The sequence below is a fragment of the Bufo bufo genome, chromosome 3 (assembly GCF_905171765.1).
Source record: "Bufo bufo chromosome 3, aBufBuf1.1, whole genome shotgun sequence".
NCBI classification, from domain to species: Eukaryota; Metazoa; Chordata; class Amphibia; order Anura; family Bufonidae; genus Bufo; species Bufo bufo.
This window is the reverse complement of record NC_053391.1, coordinates 275,044,300-275,060,774: the sequence shown is the minus strand read 5'-3', so window position 1 is coordinate 275,060,774 and position 16,475 is coordinate 275,044,300. Positions and strand designations below refer to the sequence as shown.

Here is a 16,475-nt window from a genome sequence, read left to right as displayed (position 1 = left end):
GGTGAACGCTGTAAAAACGCTGTAAAAACGCTGTAAAAATAAATAAATAAAAACTTGAGCCCCTGCACAAGACGATTGGCAGAAAAAAAAAAAATATGTCGCTCAGAAAATGCTTTATTATGTAAAACAAACAAACAAACAAAGTAGACATATTTGATATCACCGCATCCGTAACAACCTGCTCTATAAAAATAGTGCATGATCTAACCTGTCAGATGAACGTTGTAAAAAATAAAAAGTAAAAACAGTGCCAAAACAGCCATTTATTGGTTACCTTGCCTCACAAAAAACTTAATATAGAGTGATTAAAAATCATATGTACCTCAAAATAGTACCAATAAAACTGTCAACTTATCTCCTAGTTTCCAAAATGGGATCACTTTTGGGAGTTTCTACTGTAGAGGTGCATCAGGGGGGCTTCAAATGGGACATTCTGTCTAAAAACCAGTCCAGCAAAATCTGCCTTCCAAAAACCTTGCGGCAGTCCTTTCCTTCAGCGCCCTGCCGTGTGCCCTTCTATCAGTTTACGTCAACATGTGGGGTGTTTCTGTAAACTGCAGATTCAGGGTAATAAATATTGAGTTTTGGCTGTTAACCCTTGATGTGTTAAAGAAAAAAATGGATTAAAATGGAAAATCTGCCCAAAAAGTGAAATTTAGACATTTTATCTCCATTTTCCTTTAATTCTTGTGGAACACCTAAAGGGTTAACAAAGTTAGTAAAATCAGCTTTGAGTAACTTGAGGGGCGTAGTTTCTACAATGGGGTCATTTATGGGGGGGGGGGGGGGGTTCTATTATGTAAGCCCCACAAAAAGACTTGTGGGTTTTGAAAATTTTCTTAAAAGTTTTAAGAATTGCTTCTAAAATTCTAAGCCTTCCAACGTCCCCAAAAAATAAAATGACATTTACAAAATGATGCAAACATAAAGTAAACATATAGGGATTGTTAAGTAATGAGGTATCACTTTCTGTTTTAAAAGCAGAGAAATAAAAATTTTGAAAATAGCGAATTTTTCAAAAATTTTGGATTTTTTCATAAATAAAGGTGAACTATATTGACTCAAATTTATGACGGTCATGAAGCACAATGTGTCACGAGAAAACATTCTCAGAATGGCTTGGATAAGTAAAAGTGTTCAAAAGTTATTACCACATAACATGACACATGTCAGATTTGCAAAAAAATGGCCTGGGCAGGAAGGTGAAAACTGGCCTGGGGTAGAAGGGGTAATGTTAATTGCAATGAGATGAACCTGGATAAAGCCTGTTCCCTGTTGTTTGGATGCCTGGATGTATTAACCTGAAAGGTTAAGAGTGCAACCCAGCAGTTAGATTCATCGTTGGAGATTTCACTTTCCATTATTTTGATAAAATATTTTGTCTTCTATGAACAATAGGAATGACATCAGGTGCCTGGATGAGGTTAGAGAACATTTTTTTCACCTTGTAATGATGAGAGGATAGCTTAAGAGACACAGCCCCAACCACCAGCTGGCTGCAAAACAGCGGAGCACTACGGCGTTTCAGTAGCTCACATTGCCATGCATGACTGCTACGAAAACAGTGTAGCACAGCAAGCTATGCTGTTTCTGAATTAAGGAGACAGAATAGCTTGCTGTGCTATGTTGTTTCCATAGCTCTTGTGCACAGCAATGTAAGTTACTGAAAGAGGGAGTGCTCCGCTGTTTCCTGGCCAGCTGTGGTTGGGGCTGTGTCTCTTCTTGCCTTAGTAATGGTGAGATGAGACAACTTCTTTAAAGTGAGTCATGCGATCATTTTTGAGCACGTAAGTTTTAAAGGAGCTAACTTCAGTGGATATGTGGCTCTTATCCAAGCATATATCACCCACAATTATTCAGCCTAAATCAAGTCTTTGTGCATGTGGGGCATCCCCTGGACCATTTCATTGTTGATGCACCTTATAGACCCTCAGATTATCTCTCCAAAGTAAGATTAGAATATTGGCATTTGTGTCCATAGGAAGAATTTCAGAAGCTAGGTACCTTAGATGGAGATGATGATGTGCTGCTTTTGGAGTAGGGATTTCTTCTCTTTCATCTGCTATCTGCTCACATTCAATTACTGTTGGTAAGGGTATGTGAGTATTTCCCTTGATTTAAGAGAGAAGATACCCAGTAGCTCTTCTGCTGACCAGAGCGTTGAGGGTATATGCTATTGCTTTCCCCTTTATTTATAAATCTAGTAAAATAACAGAAATGGTTAAAGGGCATTTTGTGTTTTCTTTTGCACCTGGAGCCTTGGTCTACCCATTTTCCCTGCATGCTATGTGATAGTTTGGACACCACTGGATTCATGCCATGAGCAGTATCAAGGAACATAAAGCAGTCCTGGCAGACAGGGGTCTGATTTAGCCAAGTCTAGTTCCTTTAGCAGCTCACTCATATACTGGAGCTTGTGGCTGTCCTTTCTAGTTAACTTTGGAAAGGTTTAAAGTCTTTTAAAGGAGGCACTTTCTATAGCTTTGGAACTGTAATGGGTTTGTTCAAGTCTCTTCCATGCTGCAGCAAGACTTTATTCTGAATGGCCCACAGGAACTGCAGTTAGTGTATTGATGCACTCTCTAGGTAGTGGGGTTGAACCAAAACCTAACCAGTTGAGCAAGTCAAGTTCTTCCTTCGCGGTGAGGTCATGGATTATGGCTTTGAAGGTCAATTTCCAGGCCCTATAGTTCTCAGCATGGTCATCAATCTTAGAGAGACTGTTGTTTGTTTGTGTATCATATGTCTGGTGAAGTCAGATTAACCTGTGGTGCCCATGGGGTGTGTGAGGCTACCTTCACACCTCTCGTGTGAATACTGGCAGGTTGTTCCGGCAGAGAACAGCCTCCAGAGTTCACCGGATCCAGCACTGCTGAATGTGAATGGGGTCTAACATAGATCCGTACGCTGTTACAGCAGACAACCTGAGAGCCGGCTGGACACAAACTGCAGCATGCAGATGACTCTCTGTTTGTCTGCTGGAACAGCATGCCGCAGTTTCACACGGAAGTGTGAAACTAGCCTAAGTTCTCTGGCATATAAGGCAGAGATGTATAAGGACAAATGATTTTGCATAAGGGTTTAGTCACAGGAGGATCTGCTGGCTTGATACTGGAAATTACCTTGTCACTAGTAGGCAGTAACATCTGTTACAGTGTAGGTGTATCCATGTGGTAGATTGGAAGTGATGCTGGTATGTGCAACTCAGAAGTTTCTGTTTTCAGCATTATATTAACCACTTGCCGTCACGGTAACGCCGATAGGCGTCCGGACGGCAGCGCTCTCAGGTCTCAGCGACGCCTATTGGCGTCATCTCGTGAGACCTGAGATTTCCTGTGAACGCGCGCTCACAGGAGCGCGCGTTCACAAGATTGCGCAGTGAACAAGTTTAACTGCAGCCTGCCAGCGCTGATCATTGGCTGGCAGGCTGTAGATTTTTAAAATAACCAATCAAATAGGTATATCAGACGCTATTTTGTAAATAGTGTCTGATATACCTGCTACCTGCTCCTCTGGTGGTCCCTTTTGCTTGGATCGACCACCAGAGGACTCAACCTGATCTTGTGCCCACACTTGCGTTCAGTCCGCCCCACCGCAGTGACATAATATATTTTTTTCTAATCACTGCAAAAACACCGTAAAATTGCTGCGGCGCTTTAAAGATCACTTTTGAGCTTTTTGGATCTTTATTAGCGATCACAGCTTTACTTCGCAAGCACTCCTTTTTACTAGGCAGGTGTGCTCTTTTTCCTGGGTAGTCTCAGAGGAATACCCCCTAAATTTAGTTAGCCCAAAATGTCAAAAAAGGGGTATTCCGATGAAGAGGCCTACAGGATTCTGGCCGTGATGGATGAAAGCGATGGGGACGCCTCACCCGCTGAATCCAGTGGTTCAGAATATAAACCTGTAGACAGCAGTGGCACTCTAACCGCTAGTGAAGATGACGAGGTTAAGGTCCCTGCTATGGTCAGGCGTACCCGACCCCATGTCAGTGTTCTGCATACCCAGCGTGATGAGCCTCATTTGCAGCAGAGTGGTGCTAGCACTGATCTTTTTTATGGTGCGGCATACACCAGCAGCGCAGCACATTCTGGACCTTCTACCAGCACTGCCGTATTCCCTGGTGAAGTGGCGAGCACCAGAAGGGCAGTTCAAGCTGGTATGGTGGCACATGCAGTAACTCCCCCGTCGCAGCCACCATGTTTACAGGCCCGTAGAGCCCTTAGTCTCCCAGAGGTGCTGGCAAACCCAAATTGGCAATCCCCTGCTTCCGCCGCACCCGTATTGCCCCCTTTCACCGCCCAGTCTGGAGTTCGCGTGGAGACAGCTGATTTTTATGATCAGCCCTTGAGTTTTTTGAGCTGTTCTTCACCGCGGATCTCTATGACTTAGTTGTGGCAGAAACCAACCGCTACGCCACACAGTATATAACCGCCAATCCGGAAAGCTTCTATGCCCAGCCTTTCCGGTGGAAACCAGTCACAGTTTCCGAATTTAAAATATTTTTGGGCCTTATCCTCAGCATGGGTCTAACAAAAAAATATGTATTGCGGTCCTATTGGTCTAAAGACCCAATACATTACATGCCCATGTTCTCTGCTGCTATGTCCAGGGCACGTTTTGAGGTCATCATGCGCTTTATGCATTTCACTGACAATAAAACCTGTCATCCAAGAGGCCACCCTGCTTATGACCGGCTCCACAAAATTCGGCCCCTCATAGACCATTTGTCATCCAGGTTTGTGTATACTCCCAATCAGAACATCTGCATAGACGAGTCCCTTGTACATTTTACCGGGCGCCTTGGCATCAAACAATACATCCCCAGCAAGCGCGCCCGGTATGGGGTCAAACTGTATAAGCTCTGTGAAAGGGCCACAGGCTATACATATCATTTTAGGGTCTATGAGGGAAAAGACTCAAAACTGGAGCCGGTCGGATGCCGTAACTACCTGGGGAGTAGTGGCAAGATTGTCTGGGACTTGGCGTCACCCTTACTCCACAAGGGGTACCACTTATACGTGGACAATTTTTACACAAGCGTGGCCCTCTTTCGGCACTTACATATAGTGAGAATTCAATGCTGTGGCACCGCGCGACCTAGTCGCCGGGGCTTCCCCCAACGGCTCGTTAATACCCGACTTGCACGGGAGGAGAGGGCTGCCTTGTGTGACCAAGAACCGCTCGCGGTGAAGTAAAGGGACAAGAGGGACGTTTACCTTCTGTCCACCATTCACGCAGACACGACTGTACAAATTGAAAGGGCAACTGGAGTCATTGAGAAACCACGACTATAACCTTCACATGGGAGGGGTGGAATTCAATGACCAGATGTTGGCTCCCTATTTAGTGTCCCGCCGCACCAGACGCTGGTATAAGAAGGTGTCTGTTTATTTAATTCAATTGGCTGTGTATAATAGTTTTGTTCTCTACAGTAAGGCCTATTGCACACGACTGTATGGCTTTTTCAGTGTTTTGCGGTCTGTTTTTCACGGATCCGTTGTTCCGTTTTTTATTTCCATTGTGTTTCCGTTTCTGTTCCGTTTTTCCGTTCCGTTTTTCCGTATGGCATATACAGTATACAGTAATTACATAGATAAAATTGGGCTGGGCATAACATTTTCAATAGATGGTTCAGCAAAAAACGGAACGGAAACGGAAGACATACGGATGCATTTCCGTATGTGTTTCATTTTTTTTGCGGACCTATTGACTTGAATGGAGCCACGGACCGTGATTTGCGGCAATAATAGGACATGTTCTATGTTAAAACGGAACGGAAAAACGGAAATACGGAACCATTGAAATGGATGATTCCGTATACGGACCGTATACGGAGCGCAAAAAACGGCCAGTAAACTGGAAAAAAAACCGGCCGTGTGCAGGAGGCCTAAGGCTGAGAGAACGGAATCCTTCCTAAAATTCCAGGAAGAGATCATTTCGGAACTCCTGTATCCTGGAGGTTCCGTGCCCCAAGTCCCTGATGTAGTTAGCCGGCTACATGACAGACACTTCCCGAGTGTCTATCCTGGTACCCCAACTCACCGTTCCCCAAGAAAAAGATGTCATGTCTGTAGCAGGGCTGGAATAAGGCGTGACACCACCGTTTTTGGTCCTGACTGTCCTGACCAGCCTGCCTTATGCATAGTGGAATGTTTCCGCAAGTACCACACACAGATACACTATTAGTGTACGGATCGCGTGACACAGGACAGGCACACAGGGGTCTTAGGGCCCTTTCACACAGAGCTGCTACAAACCTCTCCTTTCACCTGGGACAAAGTGCATAATGTACTTCGCCACATCTCTGGGCAATTTGCGCTTTGCACATTGTCCCATGGGGAAGGAGAGGTTTGTCCTCTAAAGGTAAAAAAAAAAAAAAAAATCACAGGTAAGCAAAAAAGTTAATGTTCTGTTTCAAATGTTATATAAAGTTTATAAAAGTTGATGTTAATAAATTTATTGCGTTGCTGCCTGTTTTTTTTATTTTTATTTTATTTTTTAGCTTCTAGGTGGACCAAGCGATCAACCAGCTGCAGCACTGATGTGCATTCTGACAGAAGCATTGCGCTGCTGTCAGATTACACAAAGTCGGTGTATGCGGCGCTGCAAGACAAGATTTCTCCTCTGCAGTAAAAAAGATATAGTTTGCCGAGGCTTATGAGCTGAGGGGCGGTGTTCATATGCTTTGGCAAACACTTTGTATAAAAAAAAATATATTTCTGGCAATGATTTATTCATCCACATCGATTGATGTGAATGGAGAAATCGGGTTTGCCAGGGCATACGAGCTGAAGTGGGTTTGGATGTTGGGCGGAGCTCCTATGTCCTGGCAGACGCCTTTCCCCTCTTTTTTTTTTTTTTTGCACATTTTTTGGCAGAGATTTTTTCATCCACATTGATCGATGCGAATGAAGAAATCTGTGCCGTTCATTTTTTCTTTCAGCCCAGAGGCTGAACTGAAAAAAAAATCTCATTACCCGTATGCTCGATATAAGGAGAATAGCAGAAACTCCTAATGCTGGCCATACATGTAATGATTGTGCGCAAAGGGGCCCAAATTCCAATGAGTACCTTTTAGGAGGGCATTTTTAGACATTTGGATTCCAGACTTCTTCTCACGCTTTAGGGCTCCTAAAATGCCAGGGCAGTATAAATACCCCACATGTGACCCCATTTTGGAAAGAAGACATCCCAAGGTATTCCGTGAGGGGCTTGGCGAGTTCATAGAAGATTTATTTTTTTTGGCACAAGTTTGCGGAAATTTATTATTTTTATTTTTTTTCTCACAAAGTCTCTCTTTCAGCTAACTTGTGATAAAAAGTTCAATCTTTCATGGACTCAATATGCCCCTCAGTGAATACCTTGGGGTGTCTTCTTTCCAAAATGGGGTCATTTGTGGGGTGTTTGTACTGCCCTGGCATTTGAGGGGCCCTAAAGCGTGAGAAGTAGTTTGGAATCCAAATGCGTAAAAATGCCCTGTGAAATCCTAAAAGTACTCATTGGAATTTGGGCCCCTTTGAGCACCTAGGCTGCAAAAAAGTGTCACACATGTGGTATCGCCGTACTCAGAAGAAGTAGTGCAATGTGTTTTGGGGTGTATTTTTACATATACCCATACTGTGTGTGAGAAATATCTCTGTAAATGACAACTTTTTCTATTTTTTATACAAAGTTGTCAATTTGCAGAGATATTTCTCTCACCCAGCATGGGTATATGTACAAATTCACCCCAAAACACATTGCCCTACTTCTCCTGAGTACGGTGATACCACATGTGTGACACTTTTTTGCAGCCTAGGTGCGCAAAGGGGCCCAAATTCCAATGAGCACTTATAGGATTTCACAGGGCATTTTTTTACGCATTTGGATTCCAAACTACTTCTCACGCTTTAGGGCCCCTAAAATGCCAAGGCAGTATAAATACCCCACAAGTGACCCCATTTTAGAAAGAAGACACCCCAAGGTATTCCGTGAGGGATATGGTGAGTTCATGTAAAATTTTAATTTTTGTCACAAGTTAGTGGAATATGAGACTTTGTAATAAAAAATAAATAAATCAATCAATTTCCACTAACTTGTGCCCAAAAAACAAATCTTCTATGAACTCACCATGCCCCTCACGGAATACCTTGGGGTGTCTTCTTTCAAAAATGGGGTCACTTGTGGGGTATTTATACTGCCCTGGCATTTTAGGGGCCCTAAAGCGTGAGAAGTAGTTTGGAATCCAAATGCGCAAATGCCCTGTGAAATCCTAAAGGTACTCATTGGAATTTGGGCCCCTTTGTGCACCTAGGCTGCAAAAAAGTGTCACACATGTGGTATCGCCATACTCATAAGAAGTAGGGCAATGTGTTTTGGGGTGTATTTTTACATATACCCATACTGTGTGAGAGAAATATCTCTGTAAATGACAACTTTTAAAAAAAAATTATACAAAGTTGTCAATTTGCAGAGATATTTCTCTCACCCAGCATGGGTATATGTAAAATACACCCCAAAACACATTGCCCTACTTCTTCTGAGTACGGCGATACCAAATGTGTGACACTTTTTTGCAGCCTAGGTGCGTAAAGGGGCCGAAAGTCCAACGAGTACCTTTAGGCTTTACAGGGTTGCTCACAATTTAGCCCCGTCTAAAATGCCAGAACAGTAAACACACCCCACAAATGACCCCATTTCGGAAAGTAGACACCCCAAGGTATTCACTGAGGGGCATAGTAAGTCCGTGGGAGATTTTTAGTTTTTTTGCCAGAAGTTAGCAGAAATGGAAACTTTATAATTTTTTTTTTTCCTCAGAAAGTGTCATTTTCCGCTAACTTGTGAAAAAAAATTAAATCATACATAAACTCACCATGCCCCTCCGCGAATACTTTGGGGTGTCTTCTTTCTAAAATGGGGTCATTTGGGGGGTATTTATACTATCCTGGCATTCTAGCACCTCAAGAAACATGTGAGGTGCTCAGAAAGTCAGAGCTGCTTCAAAATGCGGAAATTCACATTTTTGTACCATAGTTTGTAAACGCTATAACTTTTGCGCAAACCAATAAATATACACTTATTGGATTTTTTTTATCAAAGACATGTAGCACAATAAATTCTGACACAAACTTGTATAAAAAAGTAATTATATTTGAGCAATTTTACCAGAAAAAGTTAAAAATACACTTTTTTTGAGAAAATTGCGGTCTATTTTGATTAATATCAGAAAAACGAAAAATTTCAGCAGCAATCAAATACCACCAAAAGAAAGCTGTATTTGTGAGAAGAAAAGGAGGTAAAATTAATTTGGGTGACAAGTTGCATGATCGAGCAATAAACCGTTAAAATTATGAAGTGCCGATTTGTAAAAAGAGGCCTGGTCACTAGGGGGGTATAAACCTGTGGTCCTTAAGTGGTTAATGTGACTAGCAGGAGATATTAGGCCCCTTTCACACGGGCGTTGCGGGAAAATGTGCGTTGCGGGAACACCCGCGATTTTTCCACGCGAGTGCAAAACATTGTAATGCGTTTTGCACTCGCGTGAGAAAAATCGCGCATGTTTGGTACCCAAACACGAACTTCTTCACAGAAGTTCGGGCTTGGGATCGGTGTTCTGTAAATAGTATTATTTTCCCTTATAACATGGTTATAAGGGAAAATAATAGCATTCTGAATACAGAATGCATAGTAAAACAGCACTGGAGGGGTTAAAAAAAAATAAAAAATCATTTAACTCACCTTAATCCACTTGCTCGCGTAGCCGGCATCTCCGTCTGTCTTTTTTTACTGTATAGGACCTGTGGTGAGCATTAACTATAGTTCAAGGACCTGGGATGACGTCACTCCGGTCATCACATGGTACGTCACATGATCTTTTACCATGGTGAATCACCATGGTAAAAGATCATGTGACGTACCATGTGATGACCGGAGTGACGTCATCCCAGGTCCTTGAACTATAGTTAATGCTCACCACAGGTCCTATACAGTAAAAAAAGACAGACGGAGATGCCGGCTACGCGAGCAAGTGGATTAAGGTGAGTTAAATGATTTTTTATTTTTTTTTAACCCCTCCAGTGCTGTTTTACTATGCATTCTGTATTCAGAATGCTATTATTTTCCCTTATAACCATGTTATAAGGGAAAATAATAATGATCGGGTCTCCATCCGGATCGTCTCCTAGCAACCGTGCGTGAAAATCGCACCGCATCCGCACTTGCTTGCGGATGCTTGCGATTTTCACGCAACCCCATTAATTTCTATGGGGCCTGCGTTACGTGAAAAACGCACAAAGAGGAGCATGCTGCGATTTTCACGCAACGCAAAAGTGATGCGTGAAAATCACCGTTCGTGTGCACAGGCCCATAGAAATGAATGGGTCGGTATTCAGTGCGGGTGCAATGCGCTCACCTCCCGCATCGCATCCGCGCGGAATACTCGCTCGTGTGAAAGGGGCCTAAGTGATGATTTCTGTAGCACATAATGAGTTGTGCCATCAGCTGGGCTCCAATTCTGAGATGAAGCAGTCCATATTTGTATCTTAGCATAATGCTTGTTTAAGGACTTTCCATTTAGCTAAGCCAGCCACTTCTACCCTTTTCCACTTGGAGAATTTTTTATTAGACTTCCTCCTCTGATTTCCTCTTAGCAAATGAACTTCTCACACTAGCTTCTTCTGCATTTGAATGGCATTCTATTAGGCTACTTTCACACCTGCGTTAGGTGCGGATCCGTCTTGTATCTGCACAGACCGATCCGCACCTATAATGCAAACGCTTGTATCCGTTCAGAACGGATCCGTGCATTACCATGAACAAAAAAAAAATATGATAATGCAAACGGATCCGTTTTAACTTACATTGAAAGTCAATGGGAGGCGGATCCGTTATTAATTGCACCATATTGTGTCAGTAAAAACGGATCCGTCCCCATTGACTAACATTGTAAGTCAGGACCGGATCCGTTTGGCTCCGCATCGTCAGGCGGACATCAAAACGCTGCAAGCAGCGTTTTGGTGTCCGCCTCCAGAGCGGAATGGAGGCTGAACGGAGGCAAACTGATGCATACTGAACGGATCCTTATCCATTCAGAATGCATTGGGGCTAAACTGATCCGTTTTGGGCTGCTTGTGAGAGCCCTGAAACTGATCTCACAAGCGGACCCAGAAACGCCAGTGTGAAAGTAGCCTTAGCTTGTGACCTAATGCTGACCTTATGGAACAAGACAATCTGGAAGAAGGAGATGTAAGTTTGATTGAAGCTGATGGATTTGATCTATCCTCTCTCGAGTGTTACGATCTGCTGAGGAATCATCAATATCAGAGTTACTCAGGAATGTTGAGTATATTTATATCGTGGCTCACCGTATCTGCTAATACGGTTAAGGTGCTCTGTTTTTGGATGATTCACCTGCTCATCCAATGTAACAAATGTAACAAATAAGAAGAAAATAAAAACAGGCACTCACCAACTGGTATGTCTATACTGGATTATTTAATATTAATGATAAAATCCCATAAAATTAATATGAATATAAAATATAAAACACTGTGCACCGGGATCAATGGCCTGAGTGCAGATAGCTGACACGTAAGATATATTGTTGGGTATCGATATACTTCAAACAAGTACTTAAAACTGTGCATACATAGATGTAAGATTGAATAATAATCAATATAGGGAAAATATACGTGAACAAAATGAACAAAATATAATTGTCCTGTGAAAAATATGCTGTGAGAAAAAAATATATAATAAATCCTGTGAAAAAGGTTATAATAGAATGTTCCTGTAAAGGATTCTGTGAAAAAAAGGTTTTTGTGAAGAACTTGCAGAGTTTTGATATCTTCTTATAAGAATGTTTTATCCATACAATATAGCGCTAATATGGCAATAAATTTAATTTTCTTGCAAAGGAACTATGTCCGATGGCATATAACGCTGCTGTGGTAGAACAACCAATTTGCAAAGTCCACACTCAGGGTTCAATACGGCATGTATTAGGGTATGAAGGAAATCGGGTTTTAACAGTGGGGCGTCCCCCTCTTTAACAACCCTCTTACCTTGCCTTCAGAATGCCCCTCGCTTGTATAGTTGCTATTTTGCTGATCACTGAATCCTTTGTATCTCTCAGTATGAGATCCGATACTTTGTGTTAGCTGCTTGGTCTTGGCGTTCCACGTGGTGTTGGTGCGTATCACCTTACAGGAAACACTCTGCAAGGATCGCGTAGTCTCGCGATAGTTTAAGCCAGTTTCACTTTCTCTGGCGTCCGGATCAGCATACAAATCTTATATTGACCGGTAATATCTGGGTCTTTGCTCGGGTTCAGGTGGGTAGTTTGTCACTCGCAGGATCAGCCAGACGCGTTTCGAGGGGTCTCCCTCTTCCTCAGTGGCTATAGTGCGAGTACTACTACCCCCTTCTTTATATACTCTTATCTTCACAAACCCCACCAAAAACCCGGCATGGATTTATTGCTTTCTCATTTAGCGTTTAAATATGTCCTCAGTGCATAAAACAATATACAAATATATAACTCTATAGACTTTTGTCATAAAACTTATAACCTTTAATGTTTATAAAATTACTAAGATTTAATGTTAATTAAAAAACTCTATAGGTGTCAATTAAAAACTCTATAAGTGTCAACAGTTTTGGAATCTTCCTTCTTTTCCATCTCTCTACGTTGTATTAGTCATATATTATGATCAGCTTTTTGCCTTCTTCCAACCCAATGGGACAATTCAAACGGATAAAAAGAAACTGTACAGATGTAGCTGATTTCGAGCAAGAGGCTAAAATTATGAAACAGCGTTTTCTAGATAAAAAATATCCTAACAATGTATTAGACAAAGCACTCACAAAAGTTAAAAAGATACAGAGGGAGTCCTTCTTTTCAGAAAAAGAAATCATAAATGAAAAGGAAAAAGGAGAACAAGATCAATTAAGAATAATACTCCCCTTTAATAAACAACATAAAAAAATAGAAACAATTGTGAGGAAGCACTGGCACCATCTATTGAGAGACAGAATAATAGGCCCTTTAGTTAGTAATGGTCCCCAAATAACATATACAAGGGCCCAAAATCTGTCTTTAAAGGTAGCACCAACAATTAAAAACAGAGATTAAAAGAACAAATTATCCATGCAAGGTTGGTTGAACTTGGTTGGCTTCTACAAGTGTGGGAAATGTGGAATATGCAAACTGACATTGTTCCCTAGGAAGACCACAGAAGTCCAATCACGGGTAAACTCCTTTACATGGAAAATAAAGGAGTTTCTGACCTGTAGCTCAAGCAACATTTTATATATGATAGAATGCCAATGCAAGAAACAATACAGTAGGAGGACAAAAGTTCATTGAAAAAAAGACTGTCAGAACACATTACAAATATTAAAAATGGTTACGAAAAGCACTCTCTTTCATTACACTACAAAGAACATCACAATAAAAATCCTGAAGGTATGGTCTTCGTGGCCTTTGAAAAAGTGGATGTACACTGGAGAGGAGGAGACCATATCGCCAGGATGTCAAGGCAGGAATCAAGAAGAATTTTTGATTTTGAGACACTCCTCCCACGAGGATTGAACTCGGACTTCGAACTATTTGGTTTCTTGTAGATATTGGAGGTGGGTGCCTACCTTGGATGGGACATCCTGAGTTTGGCTGTTAATCAGCACCAGGATTTCCCCTCCGAGCTAGGCTCCCTCTCCCTATACAGCTAACAAATATTGAAAAAGTCTGAGGGACCCAGAAGGGTTATCAACAAATATGGGGTACTTGACAGTTTTAAGCACATTATTTAACTATATCTCTTATCCCTAATGAACAAGTTATATGGGACAATAAAGATGAACAAGAGAAAGCAAAATCTGAAAAAAACGCACCAAAAACGCATCGAAAACGCATATGCGGTTTTTTTGGGGTTGATGCGTTTTTTGGTTTTTTTTATGCGGTTTTTCGAAACCTATAGAGATAGGTATTTATATATCTCTGTATCATAAATTTGAAAGCTATAAAGACACAAATATTGAGAGTTGGAAGAAGGCAAAAAGCTGATCATAATATATGACTAATACAACGTAGAGAGATGGAAAAGAAGGAAGATTCCAAAACTGTTGACACTTATAGAGTTTTTAATTGACACCTATAGAGTTTTTTAATTAACATTAAATCTTAGTAATTTTATAAACATTAAAGGTTATAAGTTTTATGACAAAAGTCTATAGAGTTATATATTTGTATATTGTTTTATGCACTGTACTGGAGCGGCAATGGGGGGGTCTGTGGATGGCACTGTTATGGGCTGGGGGGGCACTGTGGATGGCACTGTTATGGGGTGGGGGGTCTGTGGATGGCACATATATAACAGTGCCAGCCACAGATCCCCCTGTAACAGTGCCAGCCACAGATCCCCCCCATAAGTGTCCGTCATCCACAGATCCCCCCATAAGTGTCCGTCATCCACAGATCCCCCCATAAGTGTGTGTCCGTCATCCACAGATCCCCCCATAAGTGTCCGTCATCCACAGATCCCCCCCATGAGTGTCCGTCATCCACAGATCCCCCCATAAGTGTCCATCATCCACAGATCCCCCCATAAGTGTCCGTTATCCACAGATCCCCCCATAAGTGTCCGTCATCCACAGATCCCCCCATAAGTGTCCGTCATCCACAGATCCCCCCATAAGTGTCCGTCATCCACAGATCCCCCCATAAGTGTGTGTCCGTCATCCACAGATCCCCCCCATAAGTGTCCGTCATCCACAGATCCCCCCATAAGTGTCCGTCATCCACAGATCCCCCCATAAGTGTCCGTCATCCACAGATCCCCCCATAAGTGTCCGTCTTTCACAGATCCCCCCATAAGTGTCCGTCATCCACAAGCGGCGTCCCACGCGGCGTCGGTTGCCTAGCAACTCTACGGCTGGAGAGAGGGAGCCCCCGGCCCCCGACAAATGATACTATTTACAGTCGCGCGGGGGGCGCGAAATGTTTTCTTCTTCCTAGGGGGGGCATGACAGAAAATAATTGAGAAGCACTGCTGTAAGGTGATACGCACCAACACCACGTGGAACGCAGAGACCAAGCAGCTAACACAAAGTATCGGATCTCATACTGAGAGATACAAAGGATTCAGCGATCAGCAAAATAGCAACTATACAAGCGAGGGGCATTCTGAAGGCAAGGTAAGAGGGTTGTTAAAGAGGGGGACGCCCCACTGTTAAAACCCGATTTCCTTCATACCCTAATACATGCCGTATTGAACCCTGAGTGTGGACTTTGCAAATTGGTTGTTCTACCACAGCAGCGTTATATGCCATCGGACATAGTTCCTTTGCAAGAAAATTTCATTTATTGCCATATTAGCGCTATATTGTATGGATACAACATTCTTATAAAAAGATCAAAACTCTGCAAGTTCTTCACAAAAACCTTTTTTTCACAGAATCCTTTACAGGAACATTCTATTATAACCTTTTTCACAGGATTTATTATATATTTTTTCTCACAGCATATTTTTCACAGGACATTTATATTTTGTTCATTTTGTTCACGTATATTTTCCCTATATTGATTATTATTCAATCTTACATCTATGTATGCACAGTTTTAAGTACTTGTTTGAAGTATATCGATACCCAACAATATATCTTACGTGTCAGCTATCTGCACTCAGGCCATTGATCCCGGTGCACAGTGTTTTATATTTTATATTTATTTTATGGGATTTTATCATTAATATTAAATAATCCACTATAGACATACCAGTTGGTGAGTGCCTGTTTTTATTTTCTTCTTACTCAGGAATGTGATGTGCTTTGTGGACAGTCACTGGTAGCGATCATTGGTGACAGATAAACAGTTAAAAGCTGTGGTTTAGGCCTCATGTGCACAACCATATTTTTATTCAGCATCTGATCTGCATTTTTTGCAGATTGGATGCGAACCATAAATTTTGTGTGTCTGTTCCGCTGGCCTGTAAAGAGATATAAAAATTTAAATTTTTGTCAATTTTTGACATTTCTATAGACGCAAAAAAAAAATGGCAGCATGCACACGGCTGGTATCCATGTTATGTGGATCCCCGATTTGTCCTACATGGACTTTGGCCTTTCTCCAGCACATACCGTGTTCCCTAACCCTATGGACTTCTGGACAGGCTGTTTATCTAGCCTCCAGAGTCTTCTCAAAGAAGGTTTTTAGAGCAGCAGATGGCGTGGTTACACTCAAATGAACAAACTTATCCTCCGCAAGTGTACAAAACATCACATTTGTAAAAATGAGTAAGGCATGGATCCATAAAGATTTTTACACACCTCCTGAGGCCGATGAATACATCTTGCTGACCATGGCTACTTAATGCGGGCCCGCCACTGCCTGCCTATCATCCTGTTTTGAACAGTTTGGCTGCTGCAGCCATAGCTGCTGCTCCCTCTATTGCCACTACCATTATCATTACACTGCCTTGCCACTGCTACTATTTCCC

General features: G+C 42.1%; 1 protein-coding gene across 1 annotated transcript in view; it reads left to right on the top strand.

Annotated features, from left to right (window-relative positions):
- Positions 1-16,475, top strand: part of KIF21B (kinesin family member 21B) — a 1,425,990-nt gene that overhangs the window by 514,994 nt on the left and 894,521 nt on the right. The window lies entirely within an intron of this gene.